The sequence below is a fragment of the Vicugna pacos genome, chromosome 11, assembly GCF_048564905.1.
Source record: "Vicugna pacos chromosome 11, VicPac4, whole genome shotgun sequence".
NCBI lineage: Eukaryota > Metazoa > Chordata > Mammalia > Artiodactyla > Camelidae > Vicugna > Vicugna pacos.
This window is the reverse complement of record NC_132997.1, coordinates 63,547,633-63,572,984: the sequence shown is the minus strand read 5'-3', so window position 1 is coordinate 63,572,984 and position 25,352 is coordinate 63,547,633. Positions and strand designations below refer to the sequence as shown.

The window sequence follows — 25,352 nt, the reverse complement described above, 5'->3', positions numbered from 1 at the left end:
ACAGAGATACCATGAAATACATCAGTATGTGCTTAGATAAGCATGCGTACATTGTTTTTCTCCTTCCAGTTTAGCTTTGAAAATCTAGGCATGTGAAATTAGAGTTGCTAGTTAGTGACAATGCAGAAATAAGCTAACCCTTATTAAAGTTTCTGTGACAACTCAAGAACTGCAAAGATGTTAAACTCTAAAAGCAGTATCTCTAAATCAACTATGAAAGGCAATTACTTTTTCAATAAGAAAAATTTATGAGGAAAATTTGACATAGCAGTAGGAAGTTGTCTCTCCACCAAAAAAAGAACCAAGGCTTGCATTTATACTTGGTCAGTGTGAATGAGAAAATAGGGACCAGTCCAGTCAATACTTACATAGAGAGTATTCATAAAGTCACAGTAAAGTTAATATTTTTTAAAATTACATGATTTGATAAAGGGATCTTAGGCTGCTTAAAAATTTCAGTGCTCAGAGAGTAATATAATATTTTTTATCTACTAAATTGAATTCTTGCTTTCTCAAATAACATTTTCAAAATATCTTTCTTCTCTTCTAATCACATTTAGTCTTTTAACTACAGTGGTATGGTCAAAGTTACCAAAACCTTAACAGAAGAATTCCTGCTAAGATTAGTATTTATATTTCTTTATCTACAAAAATGATAGCTTCAAATACGTATAAAATAGGTCATTTTTAAGTATAAGCAAAATGACGGTAATATAAGCAAATGTACGTATGAGAAATGTTGTATTATTCACGTAAAACATTCAAATACAAAGCACCAGTTTTTGGCAACGGTAATTCCAAAATTCTCAGAAGCAAAGAATGTATTATTTAAAGTGTTCAAAGAAACTGTTAGTCTCTAAACCAATAATTTATCAACTCACAAGTATTCAAACACACTAGGAGAAAAATTCTAGATCAAAAACCTACATTTGTTTCTAACTTGTTTCCTTATTAACTTATCAGAATTAGAAAATACTTAACATAAGTTAGCAGTTAGGGAGTAAAGAAAGCACTGAGGAGATAAATGTATCATATTTGACATTTTCATCATCAACATCCATTTATTAAACAATGATGTTAAATAATGGTGTCTATCCCAAACAGTAAATATTGGACACGAGTTGTTGCATGACTATGTTAGGCACAGAGCAGACAGCAGTGAAGATAGAATTTTGCCTTTGAGCTGTTCTTCACTTCTACAGAGATGAGCAAACAGGTAAATAATAATGTACAGTTGACCCTGAACAACATGGGTTTTTACTGCATGGGTCCACTTATACATAGATTTCTAAAGAATAATTATAGTACCTATATTTTCATTTTACAGATCTTCCAATTACGTGTAGAGTAAAGTTTGTGTCTGTTTAGAGATCACAATATGTAGGTTGAAAACAACTGAAGTTTGAGTCTTGATTCTATCCAGCTCCCTGCCGTTGGGTGAGCTATTTATCAATTTCTTTGTTTTTGAGGCCAAGACAGCAGGATGCAGATTTTGGACTGCATATGGGTAGGCACCCTCAGTCTCATGTTCTTTGTTCAAAAGGGTCAACTCTAATGGAGAAAATGTTATACTACAAACAGGTACCATGTTCTTTGAGTACTGGAAAAAAATATACACAGCTCTTCTGGATGGGGGTAGGGCAGTTAGTAGAGATTTCATGGAATAGGGGGTATTGGAGCATATTTTTGAAGCATGCTTAAGAGGTCATCAGATAAACAAGAACATTCCAGGCACAGTTGTAGGCCATGCAAAAACACAGAAGTATAAAGAATACAGTATGATCACAAAATAGTGCATTTCAATGGTCTTCAGGATGTTTGAGTATGGGCAGGTTGGACAAGCAGTTGAGATCAGATCATAATAAGTGGAAATGACAGTACAGTTACTGGGAAATCTCTCAAAACACTAAATTCATTTTTAAAAACTATGTTCCAAGCCAGCTACCATGTCATGAGGCAGCCTTGTGGAAAGACCCACTTAGCAATGAACCAAGGCCTGCCAAAAACCAGCAAAGGAGCCTGGACAGATTTTCTGAGGCCTGCCCACAGCCAGTCCAGTGAGCTTGGGAAGTAGATCTTACCCCGGTGGCACAACTAAAAGCCTGACTGCAACGCTGTTAGAAACCCTGAGCCAGAACTAGCCAGTGAGACCACTCTTAGAGTTCTCATCCTTGGGCTATTTGAGGAAATGTATGTTTTTTAGGCTATGTTTGGGGTAATTTGCAATAAGTAATTAATACACAGTCAAAGTGACAAACATGGGTAAAAGCAGTCATGAAATAGCTTTGTTCATTCATGGTACTGAATGTGTGTGTGTGTGTGTGTGTGTGTGTGCGCGTGCTCGCACATAGCTGGAGCTGTTGGGGAACAGCATGGGGAGATGGTGGTGGGGTCTAATATCAAGTATTAAGCCAGAGTTTCAGAATTTTGCATTTTAAGCTATGAGAAGTCTCTAAACCATTAACAATAATAATGATGGTGATGATCATGATAATCATAATAGATCAACTAAAGTCTGCTGATAATAAATGTTAAGATATGTTAATAATAATAAATAATAATAGTAGTAGTAGTAGGTCAACTTTAGCTCTTTAACGTCATTCACTATTTACTGTATTTGAAGCTCTGCTTATTACCTGTTTCCCTAGAAAAGTAAGTGCTACAATAGGTAGATAAGTTACTACCCTTTATAGAATCTTATTATAAGTTTAAGGGGATAAAGATCAGTGAGAAAAATGCCAGGATTTTCCCTCAAGTTTCCTCCCTGAGAGAGAGTTCCTCTAAGCAGGTGGTGTGGGGTCTATACTTATGGTCTGCATATGGTCGCAAGAGAGATGGTATATGGAATGTTAAAAAAAAAGAAATATGAAAGAACAAAATAATTTATGACTGCATACAGCAGATTCATAAAAGTGCACAGTAGAAGACAGGAAAGTCCATTTTTCTTTTCTTTTCTCTGTCTTTTTTTTTTTTTTTTAAATGGAAGTACTGGGGATTGAACCCAGGACCTTGCACATGCTAAGCATGTGCTCTCCCACTGAGCTATTATCCTTCTCCTGGAAGGCTGTTTTTTCTAATCAATCTTTATTAACAAAATATTCGTAATAGAAATTTCATATATAAGAACCCACAAATATATTGCATCTTGGTTGAAAAAGCGGTCACTTCAATGTTTAGATTTGTAGGTATTTCTCTGAAAACACTACATGCCCTGTTTTTATGTTTTATTTTATTTGTATTTAGAAGCAGCCTACAAGATTTTTGTTCAGTAGAAATAGTTAATGAGTGATAATCTACTATATGGTTCCTTGCTGTGTGATTTTTTTAAACTGGTATAGTCACATAGCCACTAGAAGTTTTCAGACCATGAAATTCTCCTGAGATAACTTTTCAACCAGAAAACCCCCTAGCTGAGAACCCACAATGTTTCTACAATTCTGCTTCAATACAACAGCCTCAGATTAAACTATTATGAACCTCATGACTGACAGATTTTGAGTTAAGAATGACCTTTTGCAACAATCTATTAGTTGTGAAAACTTTCGACAGCAGGAGATGGGAAAGTACTCTTAGGGTATGGAAGTGAGTGTTGAAATAGCAACTAATGATAAACTTTCTAACCACACTGTCATTTAAATTTTTGTATTTTACAGACACTGTAGATATAACATCTTCCTTCAAGGAAACTGGATTTCTGAATAAGAAATATCTTTACACCTTGCCTGCTATTCTTTAATGTGACTTAGAGAAAGAGTTTGACAGCTTTGGAAAGTCTTCGGTAGGCTTTCAACTTACAGAGTTTGTCACTCAGAAATTTAGCTTTACTGACTACAGTCTTTTTTTGGGAGGGTGGGGAGCAGGACAGAGAAACCACCAAATTGTAGAAATAGAAATCACATGATCTTTCAACATAATTAGAGCATAATAGAAATTCTTCAGCCATTTCACAGGAAAAAAGAATGCATTTTTATATTCCTATGAAATTCAAGGTAATATTTCATTTTAACTATATTTCAAACCTGATAATTTAAAATGTCTCCAGTAATTTTTATTTGTTCCCAGTTTGCTGCTATGAGAAAAATAACAATACATAATTTTGAAATATGATTCACAGTGTCTTTTAGCTTTATTTATTATATTCATCTGCATGCAGTGAACTGAAATTGTAAACTACTTTCTTCATTTAGAGCAAGTTCACAGGATGTGCCATTTCCAATTCTTACCTGTGCATCCTCTTATAAAGCTAAATATATTCACTGTATATTACACACACGTATATATATACATATATATGAAGCACATCTCAAAGGCAAGATCATATCTACACTGATATCGTCTCTGTGCCTAATGTGGTCATATGATACACATATATACTATATTTTATATGTGTGTATATATATTAAAAAGCAATCATACATTCAATCTATCTATGGAACTGTTACTGCTATTTAACTCTTGAAACTAGTATACTTTTGTTTCCAGAAGGATTTTAATTCAGAGATTTAAATTATCTCTTACTGCATAAACTCTCAAAATCAAAATAATTTCTCAGGCACTTAAGTTTTGATTTCCTCTCCAGTCAGATGCTTTGTAGATGAAATCTAATTGGGTTAAACATTCTTGTTCTCTGATTTAGCCTTTTCTGATCCAGCTCATGCACAGAAAATAGCCCACAAATTAAAAATATTTAAAGCTTGTGATTTCACTTATGTAAAATCTAGAAATCTAAGTTCCATAATTTTTTAAACTAAGTCATATGCCTAAGCTACTCTTAAACCTAAAGCAGAATAATTCCAAACACCTTTGATGAAGAACTCAATAAACTCTTCCATCAGGTAAGAACTCCAGTCTCAGGTACAGCACCAACAAAATGAAAATGGTGAACTAAAGATCAGGTGAGATGAGATGTCACATGCTCAACATAAATATAGACGCAAAATAAGCATTCAGGTAAATGACAGGCATTCTTAACATGAATTCTCCTTGTCTCTCTTTTTTGAACTGGGAAGAATGATAATCTTGACAACTGAGGCTTTTTGTATGTCTCTTTCCTTATAGTTAGTTCTACCTAACTTTATATAAATAAATGAACTCTTGATTTAAAGTGTGTAATTGAAATTCTAAAGACTACCACTCTGTAGAAACACTGTATGTCACTTAATTCTATTTTAAAAAGCAATGGTCTCATTTTATAGTGGCAGCATCTTCTGAGACCTGGGCTTCTTAATCTTTTGACTAGAATCTTTTTTTTTTTTTAACCCTATTGGATTAAAAGAGTAGTGGAAACTTCAGAGCCAGGTTGGGCTACTGATTCTCTAATTTTGTTTCTGAAGGAAAAAATAATCTCTAAAAGTGTAGTACTTTTTCCTGTAACTTAACTTCCAGTGAAATCTACAACTTCATATTACTCATCTTTCCCTAAAGAACTATTTTCAAACGGAGGGAGAAATACTGTAACTTTTAGATCTAGAATTGACCAGATGGAGTCTTGGATGGAAGAGGGGCCATGTTCAAAAATATAGGAGTTAATGCTCAGATAATTACTAGTGAGGCAGTTTTCACACTTCAGTGGCTGTCAGTCAGCTTACACCATTAATGGAATTACTGTGATTATCAGAGACTGACAAAGGAGGCAAGGAAAAAAAAATTGTATAATTTGTTTTCTCCAAGAAACATGTTTAAGACCAAGAATTTAGATTCAGGTAGGCCTGAGCTTCAGTTCAGGATTCCCCACTGTGAATAAAATAAGCTCTCCTATTCTCAGCCGTCTCACCTATAAAATTAGGAATAATTGTAACAGTCCAAGGATTAAAATGAAATGATACACATAAGTATTTTAGCATATAAGTTCTCAACAAGAATTACCTTTTGTGTTATAGCGTTATTATGGTAGGCTTTGAGATTACAAATAAAAAATGATCTGAATAGAAATGAACACAGTGTGGTCAATTTTGGAAGGGTTTAGTCTGTTTAGAAGACGGTATGGACATAGTCAAATGTCAAGATGCACGATAAAGGATGTCAGTAACAACCAATGGTAAAATTTAACATGGTCAGTGTCAAGACTGAATGTGACAAAATTCAACTTTTTTAAAGTTATAAGAAAATTTCTTTCCACAAAACCTGTGGAATAAATGAACCAACACTTTAAATGAATCCTCAAAATAAATGAATAAACCTACTATGTTATATGAGCTAAGCATTATAAGAGGACATGGTTTCTGTCCTAAAGTAAGAAGAATGGACTGAGGAGAAATGTGTCCAAATCTAACTAACTAAAAATCAATGAATAGAATACTTCAAAATAATACAACAATCATCATTAAGAACAACATGTGTAATTGCCAAATAGGCTGTATTTGCAGTAAAGGCTATATGTTATTTTTAAGATGAAGTAAATTACAGGAACATACCCTCTTTATTAATTAGCTACAAAACATTGCACATTTGTATTAAAATGCATTTTAAATCTGGTATCGGTGTCAGAAAAAAAGTGGGAAAACTAACATTGGTAGCTGAAAGCCAAAACCTTCCCATTACTCATTTCTGACCTAACAGATTACTCCTAGTAAGTAACTATTAGAGGATTTTAATTTCTACACTAAATTTCTACTTTAAATTCTACTTCAGCATGGTCATTCCTTATGTTTTTTTATTTTTACTTATATAACCATTCCAGAAACTTAAATAACATAGTTTCACATCTCTTCAGGAATGTTTTTATCTCTGTGTCTTTTTCCTCAATATCTTCCCTGTCCATCAAGCTATTGTCTTGTGGGATGAAGAGGGAATCTGTCAACTTTTGTTACTAAATCTTTGCAGAGTTTTTTTTGTAGTAATTATATAATGGCTGACTTTTTGATAGATAAGAATTAGCAACCCTAGATTATCAAATAGGATGAAAAGGGTAAATCATCATAAATTTCAAAGATAACATGTTATTATTATTAATTTATTCTTGAGAGTTTTAAAAACATATAGTAGCATCAGACCAGATATTTTGCTTTGAAACTATTTTGTTTATATAATGTGACCTTTTAAATTTAGAAATATGTGTAAGAATATATCTATATATAAATCTAAGTTTTCATTAATAATGAAAATACATGATTCTCTTGAGATTGCAGTTGAATTTATTTAACTGATTATATTAGATATTTATATTGTTTCGAGTTTTCTACAATGCACAGTGTGATGAATATTGATGTACATATATACATCTTTGTACACTTGCGTTTTTCAACCCCTATAGAAATGTCTGTGCTTAATTTTGCTCATTCCATTTATAACCTCTCAAGATATATCAAAAAAAGAGAGACAGGAAGAAAAAAAGAAAAGAAAGGAAGGAAAGAAGGAAGGAAGGAGGGAAGGAAGGTTTCTTACATTAAAAACCTTCTTCCATTGATTGGTCATTTCGTATTCTATAAGACACTTAGACACAATTTAGGCCAGACACCTAGACACAATTGAGGCCACTTGCTAAGTTCTCTATTGAGTGGGATTCTGTATCTCTCCTTATCATTGACAGAAAGACTCCTAAATCAATACTTATTTGGAGAGAAAGACTTAATATGAGATAGGTGATGCTTAAAACCAATGAAGCAATCAAGAGGGAAAATGTTTATCTGGAAAAATCATCCTTTCATCACCCCAGTCACAGCCACCTAGAGGAAGGGTAAGTCATCCCAGCAGAGAATTATAAGAAAACAGAGTCGGCATTCATATGGCTAGAAATCTCTCCCAGATAGATTGATTTCATGGGCTAGAAGAAAATTTAAGAAGTTTGGAAACTAGAAGCAATGTAATATTTGAAAGGTTGGGATAAAGGAATATGTAAATGAGTTTCTTGAAAGAGTTAAAAGACCACTCACAGATACACTGACATGAAACCACCCAAGGAAAATTAGAAAAGAATATCTGGCAGATTTTGATAGAATATTTCCTTTGTTTTTATCATGGTATGAGATCTTCTCAATAGGTAAGTGCTATGTAGATTCTGTGTTTAAAATATTTTTAGAGTGCATGTTGCTGAGCAGAAACAAAAGCTGTCAATTACTTGCTACACCTGCCAGAAGAAAGGGAGTGAGATGGGATATTTGTCATGCAAGTCATCTTTGTCATCCAAAGATCCTCAGATGTGATGCCTGCTAGAACCTGGTGTAAATCTCCCCTAAGTCATTTAAAAGCTGTGTAACTTTGATCCATCACCTAACCTCTTTCAGTAAGGAAAAAAATTCCTTACTCTCAATTTTATCACTTGAAAAATGAAGATACTAATAGCTATTCTGTTTAGATACAGAGAATTCAGAAATTACAAATAAATATGCTAACATGGTGCCTGGCACATGATAGCCAACATTTACCAAGTACCTTTTATAATTTCTTCCACAATTGAGCCACCTTATCTCTTACAGATAGAGAGCAGTCATTCTTTAACTGTTGCTAGTGTCATTTGTGTCCCAGTTTCTTATTGAAGTTACCTTTGATAATTATGGTGATTTTTACCATGTCCTCAAGAAACAGCTCCTTGACTAAAGAACTAAATAGGAAAAATTTCTTCCTCCTTCCTACTTAAAAGGAAAAGTCAGCATTAATCAAGTGAGTGTGTTCATGAACATCTTTCTCCTTAGAAGGTGAAAAAAAGAGCCTAAGCTTGCCCTAAATTTGTTTTAAAAGATCTAGTGCCTGAACTGCCAATAGCAGTTGACAAATGCTTTAAAAAAAATAGGCTTCAGACAATATGATACATTCACATTATATTTCAAAATCTTTATCAATAATGTTGCCAGCTTTAAAAGGTGAGGTATTTTGTAAAAGGGTTGAAAATTCTGAAATATAGGTTACACCTAAAAGAAAAATTAGTTCAACACATCTTTATCAAATTATGTCACAGAAGTCTGCCACTTTTGGAATAAAAGTCATTAACGTGCTGTGAACTGGACACCATGTACATTTCATTATTAACACCCTATCTTAAATGAATATAACCAGGTAGTAACAAGAGTTCTGAAGAAAAGGATTTCTACATGATTTCCATCAGATTAGTAAACAATTTGTACTGTATTATGATGATAATTATAACTTTGCAGTTCCATCTCACCTTGAAACAACTCAGTAGTTCTCTTCATACTCTAATGTATAGCCAACAGCAATGCAGGCAGAGGGGTGGCAGCAAAAGGATGGGAGAATCTTAGCCTTATAAATAGAAAACGACTGGATTTAATTTTCATCATACTATACTTTTATCTAGCATTCCCTGTATTGAATATTAGGGGGAAATATACCAACATATGCAGATTTTAATGTATTCTAATAATACACTTGGAATGTTACCCAATTTAACATCTTAATGGAGATAAATACTTCTTAATTTCTTTGTTCTCTTAATATTTCATAAAGGTATTTTACTGGTAAATTAGTCATTATATGGTTGAAAACAGATGGGGACATTAATGTATAAAATTCAGCTGCACCTTAATTATTTTGTATAGGTTTTTGCTAAGTTACTTCTAAATATATTCTTTCAAATGATGCTCAGTAAAAGCCTTAAAATAGTTAAACTTCCACATTGAGGAAAGAAAATAAGACATTGAATCATTTTTTGTGTGAAGAAATGTTCACCCTCAGTATTTTTAATGACTACATAATACTTCACATAATACTCTAAATATACTATGGGCATTCAGATTTGTTCTACAGTCACTATCATCTTTTCCCTCTGTTTATTGCACTGGGAGTACTCTCTTCTCCTAGAGCCTACATTCTATTGCAGAAATTGAAAAAAAAATCCAGATAGTAGTAATTCCTATAAGAGAAATCAGGGCATTGTTATTACGAGTATCTAGAGGGCACATTATATTGTAGCCCCCTCCTTTTGTCCAAAGGACTATATGCAGGAAAGTGATAAAATCTAATCTTTAAAAAGACCATTTGTTTGAAGAATGGATATTAGGAAGTGTTGAATGGATGCAGAAAAGGTTGGAGATGAGAGACTGGAACAGTGAACAAGAAGTAGTAGATACAGTAAAATGAATAGCTCTGGGATTGAATTAGATATGGAGTTAATGGCAAGAGGGAGATATAAAAATAATTCATAGGTATAGGGTTTGAAATCCAAGTAGACAATGGTGTCATTTTTAAAGACAGGAATGATTAGCTATATCAATTAATACTGTGAGGTACATTCTTAATCATTTATAGTATAGCAATGACCATTTCCTTTAGAAAAATTCTTAGAAGTAGAATTTAATACTACTTCTATACTCAAACACATGAGTTTCCCTTCATAAACATTCTCACCAACTTAAATTCATACTAACTACATGCAATAATATTGGTTTCACAGGACCCTAAAATATTTTAAATATTATACATTTTAAGTATAGCATATGTGATGGTTAATATATCAATTTGATTGGTGTAAGGGATGCCCAGATAACTGGTAAAACAATTTTTTTCTGGGTGTATCCATGAGGGTATGTCTGAAAGAGATTAGTATTTGAATCAGCAGACTTAAGTTTACAGTGGCCAAGACAGTGGCCATCAACCAATTCTTTGAGGGTCCAAATATAAGAAAAAGTTGGAATTGTTATAACAGATAGGAGATATGAGCAGAGAAGGCAGGTGGGGCATGGGCCAAATGGCAGGAAACCGTATATCCTGTGAACAATGGGGGTCCTTGGGCAGAGACGGAAAAGCAGAAACCTCCAGACTAAGAAATCACACATTTTGGGATGACAAGTGTCCTGAAGGCAGGGAAAGAAAGGTGGGAAAAAGCAGAAATCTCCAGTGTCCATTACATTATGCTCTCATTACAATACAATTAGCCTTGCAGATTAGAAGTACCCATCATGCACCGACACCATGACACTTCCGACCAAGACTAAATAAGGACAAAAATCCCTCCTCTCCTTGGGAAGGTGGAGCTGGGATGAAAATTAGGGAATTTACAACCAAACCCTTCTCTCCCCAGTGAATATTCCACCTATTCATTTTTACACCCTATGTAACCAGCTTGCCAAAGAAACTCAGCACACCTGCTTACCTGAGCCTGTCTGCCCCCACCTTGAGAGCATCCTTTCACTTAATAAATCCTCACTTTACTTTTTTGATCTCCATGTTTCATCTCTGAATTCTTTCTGTGATGAGACAAGAACCTAATTGCCGCAACAGAGTAAGGGCTAATTAACTCTCTGCTTGAGCTGGGACATCCATCTTCTCCTGCGCTCAGGCACTAGCACTCATGGCTCTTGGGCCTTTAGACTCAGATTAGAATTTACACGTTTGCTCCTTGAATTCTTAAGCCGTTGGTTTCCAACTGAATTACACCACTGGCTTTCCTAGTTCTACAGCTTGCAAACACCAGCTGTGGGATTTCTTGGCCTCTATAACCACGTGACCCATTCCTATAAGTCTCTTATACATTTCTCTTTCTTGTTCTTTAGATAGATAGATAGACAGACAGACATAGAGATAGACATAGATATGTATGTGTACATATGTATCCCTTCTATTGGTTCTGTTTCTCTGGAGAATGTTGATGAATACACTATACTTTACAAAAAAATGTACAAATTTAATAGTACAGATCAGTAAATTAACACAGAATGAACACACCCATGAAAACACTATATGCAGATAAAGAGAAATTATATTAGAAACCCCTGCCATACTTCTTCCCCTTTGGCTTCTAATAGCAAAAATTAGCTTTGTTTGTTATTTAATGTTATGGAAATGATATAAAACTGTGTGTATGTGTGTATGTGTGGCTAATGATGCCCAACATTTGTTAGTTAAATCAATCTATATTCTTGCAGAAGGATGTAAACATTAATTTAGTTGTAATCTGTGGGTATATATTATTCATTTACCATAATTAATTCAATTTATTCTCTTGTTGATGGTCATTGAGTTTGGAGCACGTTCCTAGCAGCATTGTTTTCAGTAGTTCAATTCTGATGACTATCTTGGAAGGATGGAAATTTTGAGATCATAGCATATATATTAATTTAATTTAGAAGATAAAGTCAAATCATTTTTTAAAGTGATTTCACATATTTACACCAGAAGCAGTCTTGAAAATTCTGTATAATTCACATCTTTGCAACTACTTTGTTTTCCTTTTCTTTCAATTTTAGCCCTTTTCGTGGGTGTGTAATAGTACCTAGTCGCAGTTTTAATTTGCATTGTCCTCATAAAGTTGGACTCCTTTTCATAAGTTTACTGCCCATTGGGATAGCCTCCTTCTGAGGTTCTAATTGAAGCCTCTTGCCCGTTATTCTCCAGGGGTATATATAGGAAACTCCAATAAATCAGTAAGAAAACTGTAGTGTCCATTAACTCTTTTTTAATTACATATGTTACAAATATATTCTTCCACTCTATGAATTGTCTTCTCCCTATCTTAATTATGTATTTTCATGAGTATTTTTTATTTTAACATACCACGATTTACCTATCTTTCGTGGACAAAAGATGTCACTGTCCCTATCAGTAAACAAAGGCCATCAAGCCATTAGCCACAGCAGCCACCCTTGACTTTGTGCCCTGAGGGGATTCAGGCGGAGAAAAACAAGATGCTGGCCCTAGATAGTTAAGGTGCATGTCAAAAGAATGATTTCAGTGAGCCCAGATTCTTGCATCTTCCCATTCATAGAAAAGCACTAAATTCATTAACTTGAGATGCCTGGTTTTCTTTAATTAACAGTAATTTTTGATGTTCTGACTACCTGGTTTTTGTTGCAAAAAATCCTGTATATCTTGACTCCTTTTTCAAGGACAGGCTGCCTCTCAGGCTTAAGTCCTCAGCCAGTCCACTCAATAAGACATAATTCTCAATTTTTAAGTTGTGCATTTTTTCAGTCAACATTTTCACCATGGCAAGTGCTTCAGTTTCTCATGTAAGAAATCACTCTTCAACCAAGTTTATGAGGATACTCTCATATGGTATCTTCCAGAATTCCTATTAAGTTTATAAACCACCTGGACTTGAGTTCTGTGTAAAGTGTGAAGAAGATGCTGAAGGCAAGAAATACCTTACACTGGTTTGTAACAAAATTCTGATTCCAATTTCATAAAAAGCTTTGGCTGTTTCACTTCAACAAATATGCATTACCACCAAGAGTGCCCGACACAATGCTCGGTGATGAGCATATCAAGATGAAAACTACATGTGTTCCAGCATCAAGGAATTTCAATCAAATGAATAAAGAAACACATAAACATAATTTTGAGAAAGTTAAGCAATGATGAGACTGAGTAGGACCCTGCACACCCCTTGCCCCAACCCCTGCGTCTTGTTTATGGAATAGCTGAAGTCTCCCAGGCCTCCCTGAGTCATAAAAGAGCAGGCACAAACAGTTGATGATAAGGACAGAGAGTCACAGACTCAGTGTCTGACGCACATTCCTGAGTTACAGAGACTACAACTGCCACCAGAGGGAAAACACTAAACTGCAGGATGACCAGATCTCTTCCCCAGCCTCCCCTTCAGTAATCTCAATAACTGCTACCCAAGCTGTTGCCCCCGAGATCATACCCTTGCTCTTCCCTCAAATGGAAACCAATTACTCCTATATCCCAGGAGGAAACTGCAAAGAGAAAAACCAAGAACTGGTTAGAACCAACTGGGCCCAAAGTGGAAGAAGATCTGGCTTCCAGGATATTTTGAATCTTTATACACTCACTGTAATGCATTATCATGCTAAATGACACACCCACCAGCACCATGGGAGTTGACAAATGCCATGACAACAGCCAGAAAAGCCCACACAAGGACTAAACAAAGAGGTGATATGCTCCAGCACACCTGGACCGAGGACATGATGGCAGAAGTCCCCAGTATAAGCCCACGTGGCCCAACCCAGAGCTGGAGCTGTCTCAGATGGCCCTCTTGGCTGATGACTTCCCAGTAGAGTGCTTTTCTTTCCTTTTTCTCTTCTGAGCAACAAAGCAGCCTGCCTTTGACGTTGACCCTCGGCCTCTGCTGAGAATTTTTTCTCAACTGGCGGGCAAGGACCTGCACCTTCGGTGAGCTTTCCAATTTGGGGATCTCTGTCGGCTAACAGTATCACTATATAAACTCAGAGCAGGGGCATTTTGCCTAGTCCACTAGATCAAGAATATCTTTTTGGATATTAGCTAACTAAACTTTAACTGTAGGTAATGAATTAGACAAGTAAGTGCAAGAGGCTGTCATGTTTTAGGCAGAGGGAAAAGCATGAATAAATGCAGACAACTGTAAAAGACATAAATGTGTTTGAGGAACTAATAACAGTTCTATATTGTTAAAATGTAATCATCAAGTTGGAGAATGCCTCAGAATAAGGCCAGGGAAGCAGACCAGGATTGTGATACAAAGGATAAGTTGGATGCCATATATGGATGATCACAAATAGAGACACAGACATGATAAACAGAAGGATGATAAAGTCAGTTTCATATTGTAGATAAATCACTCTGACAACAATGCAGAGTGGATTTCAGGCACACTAGATATAAAATGAAGGGGCATGACTTATATGTGTTATTCTATTTGCAACCAGTAAAGGAGATAAGTCCAGTTAGACTGTGACAAACATGCTGAGTCTTACAGCTAAGTAGGTTTCATTGAGAAGATATGATATGTAACTTACTAAATAACATTAATATCATCTATGTAAATGTATATAAAATGCAGAAACGTTTCAGTCTTGATGCTGAAAAAGAGCTTACAATGAGTCTATAAATACAGAAAAGAGATTGCTGACATGGTCATGTTTCAAATTTCTAGTCCCCCCCTTTGTAATTGACTAGAATAAAGTATGTGTGTTTGTATGTAAATCTGTGAAGCATCACTTTCATTCTTGGGTGGAGTTTCCTTACACAAGGGAGCTCTTGGGAAAGGAGTTTTGTATGAGTCAGAAAGAACTATTTATTATGTAGCAGCACCTAAAAACTTCAGAGAGAATTAATCAAAACTGTAAAAATTAACTTTCTTTGCAAATAAATTAAAACATGCAAAACCAAGGTAGTAATTAAGATATGGATGTAGAAATGTCAGTAGCTTTGGAAAAAAGTAGTTTGGTAGTATTTCTGAGAAATGACTGTTTACTTAATTAGTTTTATTAGGAGGATAAAATGATGGTGACAATATGTCATTTTTATATTTAACTACAGTCGGGGGCGTCCACGTTTTAAAAATACAGATCTAAAATCTTTTGAAGGAGGCTTCAGATATAAAATTCATCTTCCTTTTCACTATTAATCCACTTGCTGCTCATTCTTATTGTCTCTGCTTTCTGACATTCTACCAGCCCTGTAAATTTTTACTGCTATTGGTTTAAATCTCTCTTTCTTTTCTTTTTCCAATATCACTATTTTACTCAAGTATCTAGACTGTCTCTCAGCTCTTGTTTTGCTAATTCTCATAGTACTAGCATCCTTCTAGGCTCTAAACTGCACAACTTTAAATATTTAACTGCTGATCACACACCCTTTAAAGATAGTCAGCATCACCCCCATAGAGGCCAGAATAAAGTGTGTGTGTGTGTGTGTGTGTGTGTGTGTGTGTGTGTGTGTGTGTGTGTGTAGTCACCTTCATTCCTAGAGTACCTCAGTGGAATTTCATTACTGTTCTCCCAGATAATGAGCTCTAAGAATTCTAATGATCACTGAAAAACAGGAACAAAATCACAGAAACAAGCACTTGCTTTTCACAATTTCCTGACTTTTAAATGTTCAGATTTTGAGCTAGATATCCTGGTGTGAAGTGCCCTGGTTTTGGGGAGGAATAATTCTAGATTGACTATTGGAGACATGGCTATAGATTTTTGCTTTAAATTTTCACAGTCATTGATTATTTTCTTTCACTCCAGAGAAGAAGAAAGGCAAATGATGTATTATGTGGAAGTTATCCTTTTTTCCAGTTAGAAATCAGTTGCTGCACCAGTAAAACAAGATGTTTTCAGATATATTCCTCATAGTGTCTGAAATTAAATCACATGCTATAGAAACTGCTTGCTTGCTTATTTCATTAATTAATTAATTGTAAATGAAGAATGTTAACGCTTGGTTCCAATTTTCTGCACTTATTCTTGGATGAATTAAGGAGAGTGGGAAATATGTTTACACATGATTACATATTAGTAAATATATGTTTCCATCAAAAGATAACATTGCTTAATCTCTTTAAGCCTGTTTTATTTTCTGTAAAATAGATCTGAGGATAATAATTATTACTATAATTTTAAAAGTAATAGTATCTACCTCCTATTGTTATGAGGATTAAATGATAAAGAGCCCTTAGTGATATGCCTGTCACAAGTCTTAACAATTACTAACAATCCTCAATTGAATACTATGTCTTCTATAAAATAGCAATTCACAAAGATATTATCATGATCCTACCAAGCAAAAGTCTGAGTAATCCTTCTTCCTCAGATTGCACTAATTCCAATCGATGCTGTCAGTCCCCACTCCAGAGGAGGACCATGAGATGATTCTTTCTTTATAAAACTGGTAAATGAAACATCAGTTACCTAGTGACAGGAGCTTGTGTCTAAGGGCTACAAACACTGAGAAATCAATAAATAGCACTGGACAAGTATTGTGATGGATACTGCCAGTTTCAAAATTAATCATGTTTAGTTACTGTTATTTAATGGCAGTGATACTTGGATTCTCACTGCTGGTTAAATTTCTAAGTGAAACACTCCTCTCTCAAGACTGCATTACCCACCACCCAGAGCTTTGGAATAGCAATATATTATGTTATTATTAGCCTGTTCACTATCTACTGGCTGCTGCAGGAAGTAACGGCCTTTACAATGGCCACAGGCTAGAGCTCAGCCTGTTTGTGTCAAAAGGATTCTGAATTATCCGTCCCCTCTAGCTTCTGCTCCCATGTGGCCATGCTTGTTGCCACAAAGTGGAAGAGGCAGAACAGAAGTGTTTTTCTAACTAGTGTTGCAAGATATACTTAGTCTACAATGAAATTCCACTTATGTGAGCTGAAAAAATAAAACAATGAGAAACACTAAGCAGAAAGTTTTCATCTCATTTCTCTTCTTTACTTAACGATCTGATTTTTTTGGTTTTCTTAATCTACCACCTAATCATTTGCATTTCCAATTTTATGATTAGCAGTAGGATGTTTTGTGGCAGCTTTAGTTTTGTTCCACACTAGGAATACTTCTGAGAGTGAAATGAAGTGCTGTGAATAATTGTAAAGCAAGTATAAACTGGGCCTGCTGTGGGAAAACCAGGACACTGGATCACCTGTACCTGAGGGACGACATTCCTGTGTCTGACAGTGTGCACACACTGTATTTAGAAGTGCCTTAAGATTCTTCTAAAGTTTGCTTCCTTGATGCAAACTCAGGCTATTCACGTTCTAGACCTGAATAACTAGTCAAGAAGAGTTCAGTACCACTGATTAATCTATTTATCACTCCAAAGAAAGAAAACACCCTTCCTTCGATACTTCAAGTCACTGCAGCATATCGTTGAAGCAGCATTGGGAAGACTCTAATACCATTTCTTTTGAATACTGATTGTGTGACTATGTCTAGTGATATTCCCTTTAATCTGATGACAAACTTGCACCTTTAACACTTGGAAACAAGTAACCTTCATTACTGAAACGGAATAAATTGTCACTACAAATTTCTTAGACTCATACGGCCTTGTACAAGCCATAGACGTCCATTCCCAGGGTAATACAATAAGGAAAGCACAAAGAATCAAAACGTCTCTGCTATTACGTGTGTGAAAACTGAAGAACCAAGTTATTTTGAGTAGATATAAACCTTAAAGTCTATTATATAGTCAATATTACACTAAAATAATCACTTCTATAATATCCATGATTTCTATTAAGCTTTTCTCTGCTTATAAATGTCCAGAAATGTCAGCTCACTTCCTCAAAAGCCCAATTAAAAATACATGCACTAATCATGTAGTTTAACATTACTGAAACCCAAACATAGGTTATCTTTTTCAATCTTAGTTCCAGTGTCATAGCTATGCAGCAAAAGTTATTCAATTAAAAAAATTAACCTTTCAGAATTGGAAACAACTGAATTTTCAATGAAGTGTCTTTTTTTTATGTACAGTACCCTCTGTTTCTATAGTCATTTCTCATAAGTTGATTTCCAGATCTTTCATCAGTAATGGTGCTTAGATTTGTATGATGTTTAATTGGTTCTGCCTTTTCTGCCCTTGATTTTGAAAGCATGTATTAAATATTGTTGAATTTTGAAATACCTACAGATATTTATTTTAGGTACTGTCAGGGTAGTAAGGTCTTCTGAGGCAATCCTAAATTTAAATGTTGAGAGAATAGAATTTAGTTTTTTTCTTTACATGATATTATGAAATCATCTGATATTTTCCATTCAGTTATCAATTTGTCAATATAGGCCTCAGAGGAGATAAAGAAAATACACTGTATCTACATAACCAAGAACCTGCCTGTAGGAAAATGGAAAAAGAGCTAAAATCTTTGTCAAGCATTCAGGTTTAGAGGAAAAAAAATCTGTCCTCCAATTTCAAACAAAACGTTTTAAAATGTATTATTTTAAACAAGATTGTTAAATAAAATGTTAAAAAATTCTAATAGTAGAGACATGAGACAGTGGAAGTGACATATAAAGAAATATTACACTGATGGGGAAAAGATGCATTTTAAAAGGGCTTGCAGTAAGCAGGGATGTTCTGAAAAAGTTCAAGTACCGTAGACAATATCCCAGAAAAGTTCTGATATTTATAGTAGAGGAGAGAAAGAACTCTGTACATAAGTCCAAGTAAAGGAGAGCAACGTTGATGGTGGAGCCAGTTCTATGGCTGGGAGAAGTTCCACTGGGGCTCTGACATTACAAAACTGAGGGCGCAGAAATTTAGCATTCATATTGCTATGACAAATACTATTCCAGTAAAACTGTGAGAGTAGAGATAACCAATTGGGTTGAGGATTAACATACATCTAAAACTGAAACACTACAGTGAATTAATCATTTTCTGAGTTATATCAAAATTTACATCCTTCCATTTACTATCATGATAACTAAATTCAGACGGGAAGTAATAGAGATGGGAATTTTGGATGAACTTTGACCTTCATGATGCAGTAAAACAGATTTTAGCATTCTGTGCTTACAACAGACATGTAATAGGTGTGTGACAGAAAAAGTTAAGATGGATGAAACATACAAAGATAGCTTTCAGTTCCTACCTCAAATTTTAAAGAGATTTTCTCTTTATGGCCCTAGTCAGTGGGTAATGTAAATCACTGTCAGTAAAATAAACGTATTTGAACATTCCCTCAATGCACTGGAGTAAATTTAGAACAGCTGTTTGTTTAGATTTGTTTCATGAATTTATTCAATTTGGTATGTGTGCTTAGACATAACCAATTGTAACTGAATAAAGTTTCAAAACAAAGAGGGAATAAAGTTGTTTGCATTTAACAGCCCACATCAAAGACAAAATTTCAACACAGTTAAATTTCAAAACTAGTCACACATGTTATCCTGCAGCATAACACTATGGACAGAAGCAGAAGCTTAGCATACTTAGTTAAATAAGACCAGTATTGTGTGAAACACTGTATTCCGTTTTGCATACCAGCACAGTATATCGTTCAAATTGCTAGTATTTGTTGATTCTATTTGCTTTGTTGTAGCCTTCCTAGAATTGAGAAAGTGACAGTTTAAATATAATCTGGACTGATTAACTATTTGGAATTCTAGAGACCATGGAAAATTTAAAACCCCAGTATATATTTTAGCTCATGAATAAAATCAGTCTCTGTGCAAAGTATCAACATGCCTAAAAACTGCATTATGGAACACTTAAATATTTCTTGATAAAGTTCTAGGGAGATCTGACTTTATTTGGCCATGAATCTATTAGGTTGTATTCTATTCTATAAGCATCTTATTTATTTAGATGGAGAAGTTAACTGAAAAAAAAAAAACATTTTGCCAAACAAATTTATTTCCCTAGACTCAAATAAGCAAAATATAGTAAGTTTATCTGAAATATTAAACACTTTTCCTACCAATTCCAATTGGACTTTTAATTTGGTAAACTTTGAGAAAATACTTTGTACTTTGGTTCTCCATGTTACTTCTGTGTCTGAAGCTTGCCAATGAAGTGACAGAGTATACTGAACAGAACAGAGGCTGTGAAGTTGCAAATATCTATGACTGTAGTTACTTAACCCCTCTGAACTTCAATTTTTGCATCAGGAACTGACCACATAGAAGTTCTTTTATTCTTCGGTTATGTCTTCATTTGCAACTTCACAGCTATGCACTATTTAGAAAGAATAGTGTCAGACAGAGTAAAGTGGGACACAGCACTGGAATCAGAGAGGAGATCTCTTTTTGAGAGAGGTGTCAGGTATCCTGTGAGGTGAACTGTCTATCGCAAACATCACCAGTGTCTGTAAATAGCTTCTCCAGTCACAACCAAATGGCAGCCTTTGTCAGTGGTGTAGAGGCGAGCGGAGAGTCGGGTACATTAAATAATAGAATACATTCATAGATCATGTTTGCATTCAGTGATCTATGTATAGGTTCAGATGTGCACACATTGCATATCTCCTGTGTAACACCCAATCTTTATCCTCAGCAAGACTCAGCAAGTTGTCTCTCAAAAGCTTTAATCACTTAATGTATTAGCATAGTGATCTAATTATAGTATAGAAGTCATCACTTTTGAAAAAAAAATGCATTTGACTGAGTAATTTTTCCAAAGCACGTCTTCAAATAACCAGAAATTCATTAAAGAGAGCGTTTCATTTCATAATGACTTGGCTCCATTAACTGGCCACAGGAGTTGGGAAGTTAAATTCTTCAAGCCCATGCCAAAGAGGGTTAACTTTCAAGGCAACCATTTGATACCTTATTAAACTCCCTAGGAGTCCTCCTATCATCCTAAACCAGAATCTTTCTTGGTCACACACATAACTTTTTATGTGTGTTCATAGTTCCTGCTCAGTTAAGGTAACATTTTTGTAACTTTAACATTTGTGATGTAAATAAATGCACTCAAGTATGTTAAAAGTATTCGTGCAATGCATTCTTTTGTATTCAGCTTTTAGGGAGAAGACATTTTCTAAAGAAGGTAAAACCCCGATGTTTTCATGATTAAGCTAATAGAAATTACTAAGCACATTTTTTAGAAAAACGTTGAAATTGGTAATTACTTTTTTTTTTTCTAGGTCTGTCCCCAAACTAAAAATATTTAGGAAACCTATACTGAATCTCACAAGATCAGTACATGTATCTGTTTTAGTTCACCACTTTATCCCCAGTATAATGCTTGATAAGTTAAAAATAATTATCTTTTCAAAGGGTGACTATATAAATTATGTGAATAGATTTGACTTTCCTATCCATTAATAAATTACTAGCTGTAGATAGTAGTATACCTTCACTGAAAGATAACAGGTAAAATTTATATGGTTCAAAAGAAAACATAAACTAGCAAAAATTTTTTTAAAGATGATATATATATATATATTTCCTTCTGAAAATTGTTTCTGAAATAAACTAGTCAACAGGAGAGATAAGCAAGACTGAGGAGTCAGAAAAAAAAATCTATCAATCTATCTATCTATGTACCTACCTACCTACTTACCTATCTATCTTCCTAGTAGCTGCAAACACAAAGATTAATTTTATGTGCTTTGAATGTCAAAATAAGACACATCACATTGAGTTGTAGAACATTCCAACTCTTGGGGTTCATAAATCATCTTGAAAAACAGATTATAGCAATAATGGATACTACTACTTTGACCACTACTACTAAAAATCCCTACAAATGAAAGTTACTTATTTGCAAACATGTGTTTAAATTACAGTAGTGCAAGAAGATGAGAAACCTTGAAGAGAACATCTACAATCTGAGACAATGAATAAGGGTTTAAATGATACAGTGATGAGCTAGATGAACTATGACAAAGCAATGCATTTAAGCTTGATTGATTCAAAGTTATAATTTAGAAGCTCTCGTTTCCCTGATGTAAGGAGAAATGTAATTAAGAAGGCAGTGCAGCTGCATTGTTCCTAAAAAAAAAAAGAAACTCTAAAGATTGTACTTCACTCTAAGTCAAGAATTTATTTAGGAACATGAATTTTTTAAAAAAATTTTTTGCAGGTTTTTGTTTATCTTTAGCACAAAAGAGCAGTCTCAAGCTAAAACTGAGAAAAAGAGAGTAATAGCAGCCCTGTGAGTGGCTGAGTTTAATAATAGCTGGCAAACACAAAAGGCGGGGCCTTGGATTCTGGGACAACTGTTTCCAGCGAAGGAGCTGCATGTCAACTTCTGGTAACAAATACTGTTGATTTGCACTGACTTGGTTGTCAGGGGTCGGCATGTGAACTAAAGGAGATTTGAAGAGAAATCTGTCTAAGTTCATGTAGCAACAGTAACAAATCTGATTAGGCAAACCTCAGGGCATCACTCTTCCTTTTTAAGAAGCACTTGCCCAAGATCAGGCTGCAGAAGACGAGCTTTCTAGTTTATCAGCCTTTGAACTCTTTTTAAAAATATTTTTCTTTTGCAGGGGCAGAGGTGAATGGCAATATTATAAGCCTTTTATATCCCTTTCTTAAAAAAAAAAAAAGGACTACAGGCTCAGAAATACCTAGTAAGAAAGCAAATTCCACAGAACTACTTAATCTCCCAAGAAAATGAGCGTTATTATAGATAAGCACTTATTAAAAAAGAGACAAGCATGTGATACGTTTATAAAATAATGAGCCTGATTCTACAGGCCATGCTTCAACTTCAATCTCATTATTGTTATATTATTACCACGTAGGTAATAATACGTAGGTGTGTCTTTGAACACAGTGAACAGCTGTAGAGAAAAAGAAATAGAAAAGCAGTAAGAGAAAACACTAAAGAAATAGAGTATGTGTCTCAGAATTTATATTTAAAGTAAAGTAGCAGACATTTAAAGAAGCAGGATAGGATAAAAAATGATTAACCTCCAGCCAGACTAACGAGAGAGAGGGAGAGAGAAAGATGAAGAGGTGTGAATATCATGCTGAATAGAAGATACAATGATAGAATCAACAAATATTAAAAGCATGATACAGATATAGTAAAAAAAACCTCTACATTCATAAATTCAAGAAAAATATAAAATAAATCAATTCCTTGAAAAACAGAAAACCACCAAACTCACACAAGAAAAAAATAGATAACTCATGTCCCACATTTAGTCAAGGCATTAAACTGAGAGTTAAAAAACTTTCCAACAAATAAAATTTTAGTCTGGATGGATTCACTGGGGAATTATACCAAATTTAAAAAAGAAATAACAATTCTGTACAACCTCTTCCACAATATTGAAGAGGAAAAAACACCTCCCACTTGATTTTATAATTCCAAAGTTGTCCTGTTAGCAAAACTAAAGACTGTATTAAAAAAAAAAATCAAATCAATACTCCTCATGGGCATGGATGCAAAAGACCCAAAATATTAGCCAAGTGAGTCTAGTAACATATATAAGGCTTAGTATATCACAGTCAGGTAGATTTCATTCCAGTACTGTAAGCTCATTTCAACATCAGAAATCCAGTCTACATAATTATTGATATTATCAGAATATGAAGATCAATAGATCTACACAAAAGCATAGGATAAAATTCAACATTCATTTATGATGAAAACTCTCAGCAAACTAAGATACTTTCTTAACCTGATAGAGGTCACCTATACAAACTTAACAGCTAATACCACCGTGGAGAAAGATTGACTAGGCAAGAGTGTCTTTTTGCACCACTACTACCTCACATTGTATTGGAAGATCAAACAAGTAAAATAAGGCAAGAGAAATCAATAAAATACTCCCAGACCAGACAGACAGAAATAAAACTCTCTCTATTTAAAGAGGACATGACTATCTGTAAAGAAAAAGCAGATGGAATGTATAGAACTAAACCTTTTTTTAAAGCTCCTAGAATAATAAGGGGGCGTAGTAAGTTACAGGATGAAAGAATATACAAAATTCAATTGTATCTTTATACACTAGCAATGAGTATCTATAAATCAAAAAATTAAAACAATCTCATGTACAGTATCAATAAAATGAATTATCTAGATTTAAATCTAACAAAATGTGTATGATATGTATGCTAAAAAAATTAAACAAATTTTTAAAAAGGGCCTAAATGATGGCTATATATATACTGTGTTCATTGATTGGAAGACTCATAATCACTAAGATATGGTCTTCCTAAATTAATCTATACATTCTACACACTCCTAATTGAACCCTAGGGAAGAAAAATAATTAAAATAACCAAAACATTTTGAAAAAAGGATATATTTCAAGGCCTCACAATATCTGATTTTAAGACTTATTATAAATTTAAAGTATCAGGACAGTGTTTTGTTGACACCAACAGAAAAAAATGCTAAAGTAGATTTATTTTTTTAAAAAACTTTAAAATGATCTGTAAAAGACATTATTTAAAAGGTGAAAAGACAAGTCACAGGATGGCAGAAAATATTTGCCAATCATTGATCTGACAAAGTACTTGCATCCAGAATAGGTAAAGAGCTATCACAACTCAATGACAAGGAAAAAAAAATTCAGGCAATGTCTTAAACAGACATTTCACAAAAGAATAAATATAGATGATAATTAAGCAAATGAGAAGGTGCTCAACAACAATAATCATTAAGGAAATGCAACTTAAAACCACAATGTGACTGTATTACACATCTTTTAAAAAGGGTAAAATTTAAAAACAAAAAAACTTGATACCACTAAGTTCCGGTGATAATGTAAAGTAACTGACATGTATGCATTCCTGGTGGAAATGCAAAATGATACAGCATCTTTCGAAAAGAGTCTGGCAGTTTCTTATGTGGTAAGTGTTTAATTACCAAATGACCCTACACCCCTACCTGTAGGCGGTTACCCAATATAAACAACAACTTATTTTCATTCAGAACTATGTACACAGATGTCTGTAATGCCCTTAATCATAATGGTGAAAAACTGAAAATAATCAAAATGCCTTTCAACTAGTGAACAGATTGATAAACTATGGCAATCCATACAATGGAGTATTACCAGGAATAAAATGGGAACAAATATTGATACACATTACCCACATGGATGAATACTGAATGCATCATCCTAAGTGAAAGAAGTCAGACTCGACAGATCGCGTACTATATGGTTCCATTCACATGACACTCAGGAAAAGGCAAAATGATAAGGAAAGAGAGTTTCGCTACAAAGCAGCGGCATCGAATAGTTTCTGTGGAGTACTGGAACTATTTAGTATTTTTATTGGGGTGGGAGGTTCAAAACTCTTACGTGTTTGTCAAATCTCATAATA

General features: G+C 34.3%; 1 protein-coding gene across 6 annotated transcripts in view; it reads right to left on the bottom strand.

Annotated features, from left to right (window-relative positions):
* LOC116282436 (protocadherin-15-like) overlaps positions 1 to 25,352 on the bottom strand; it is a 504,558-nt gene that overhangs the window by 137,191 nt on the left and 342,015 nt on the right. For 3 of the 6 annotated variants that reach the window (XR_012077458.1, XR_012077457.1, XM_072971514.1), the window contains exon 5: positions 9,101 to 9,195. The exons of the other annotated variants lie outside the window; for them this stretch is intronic. The gene's annotated coding sequence lies outside the window, so the exon portion shown is untranslated. The remainder of the gene's footprint in view (positions 1 to 9,100; positions 9,196 to 25,352) is intronic. 6 annotated transcript variants of the gene reach the window in all.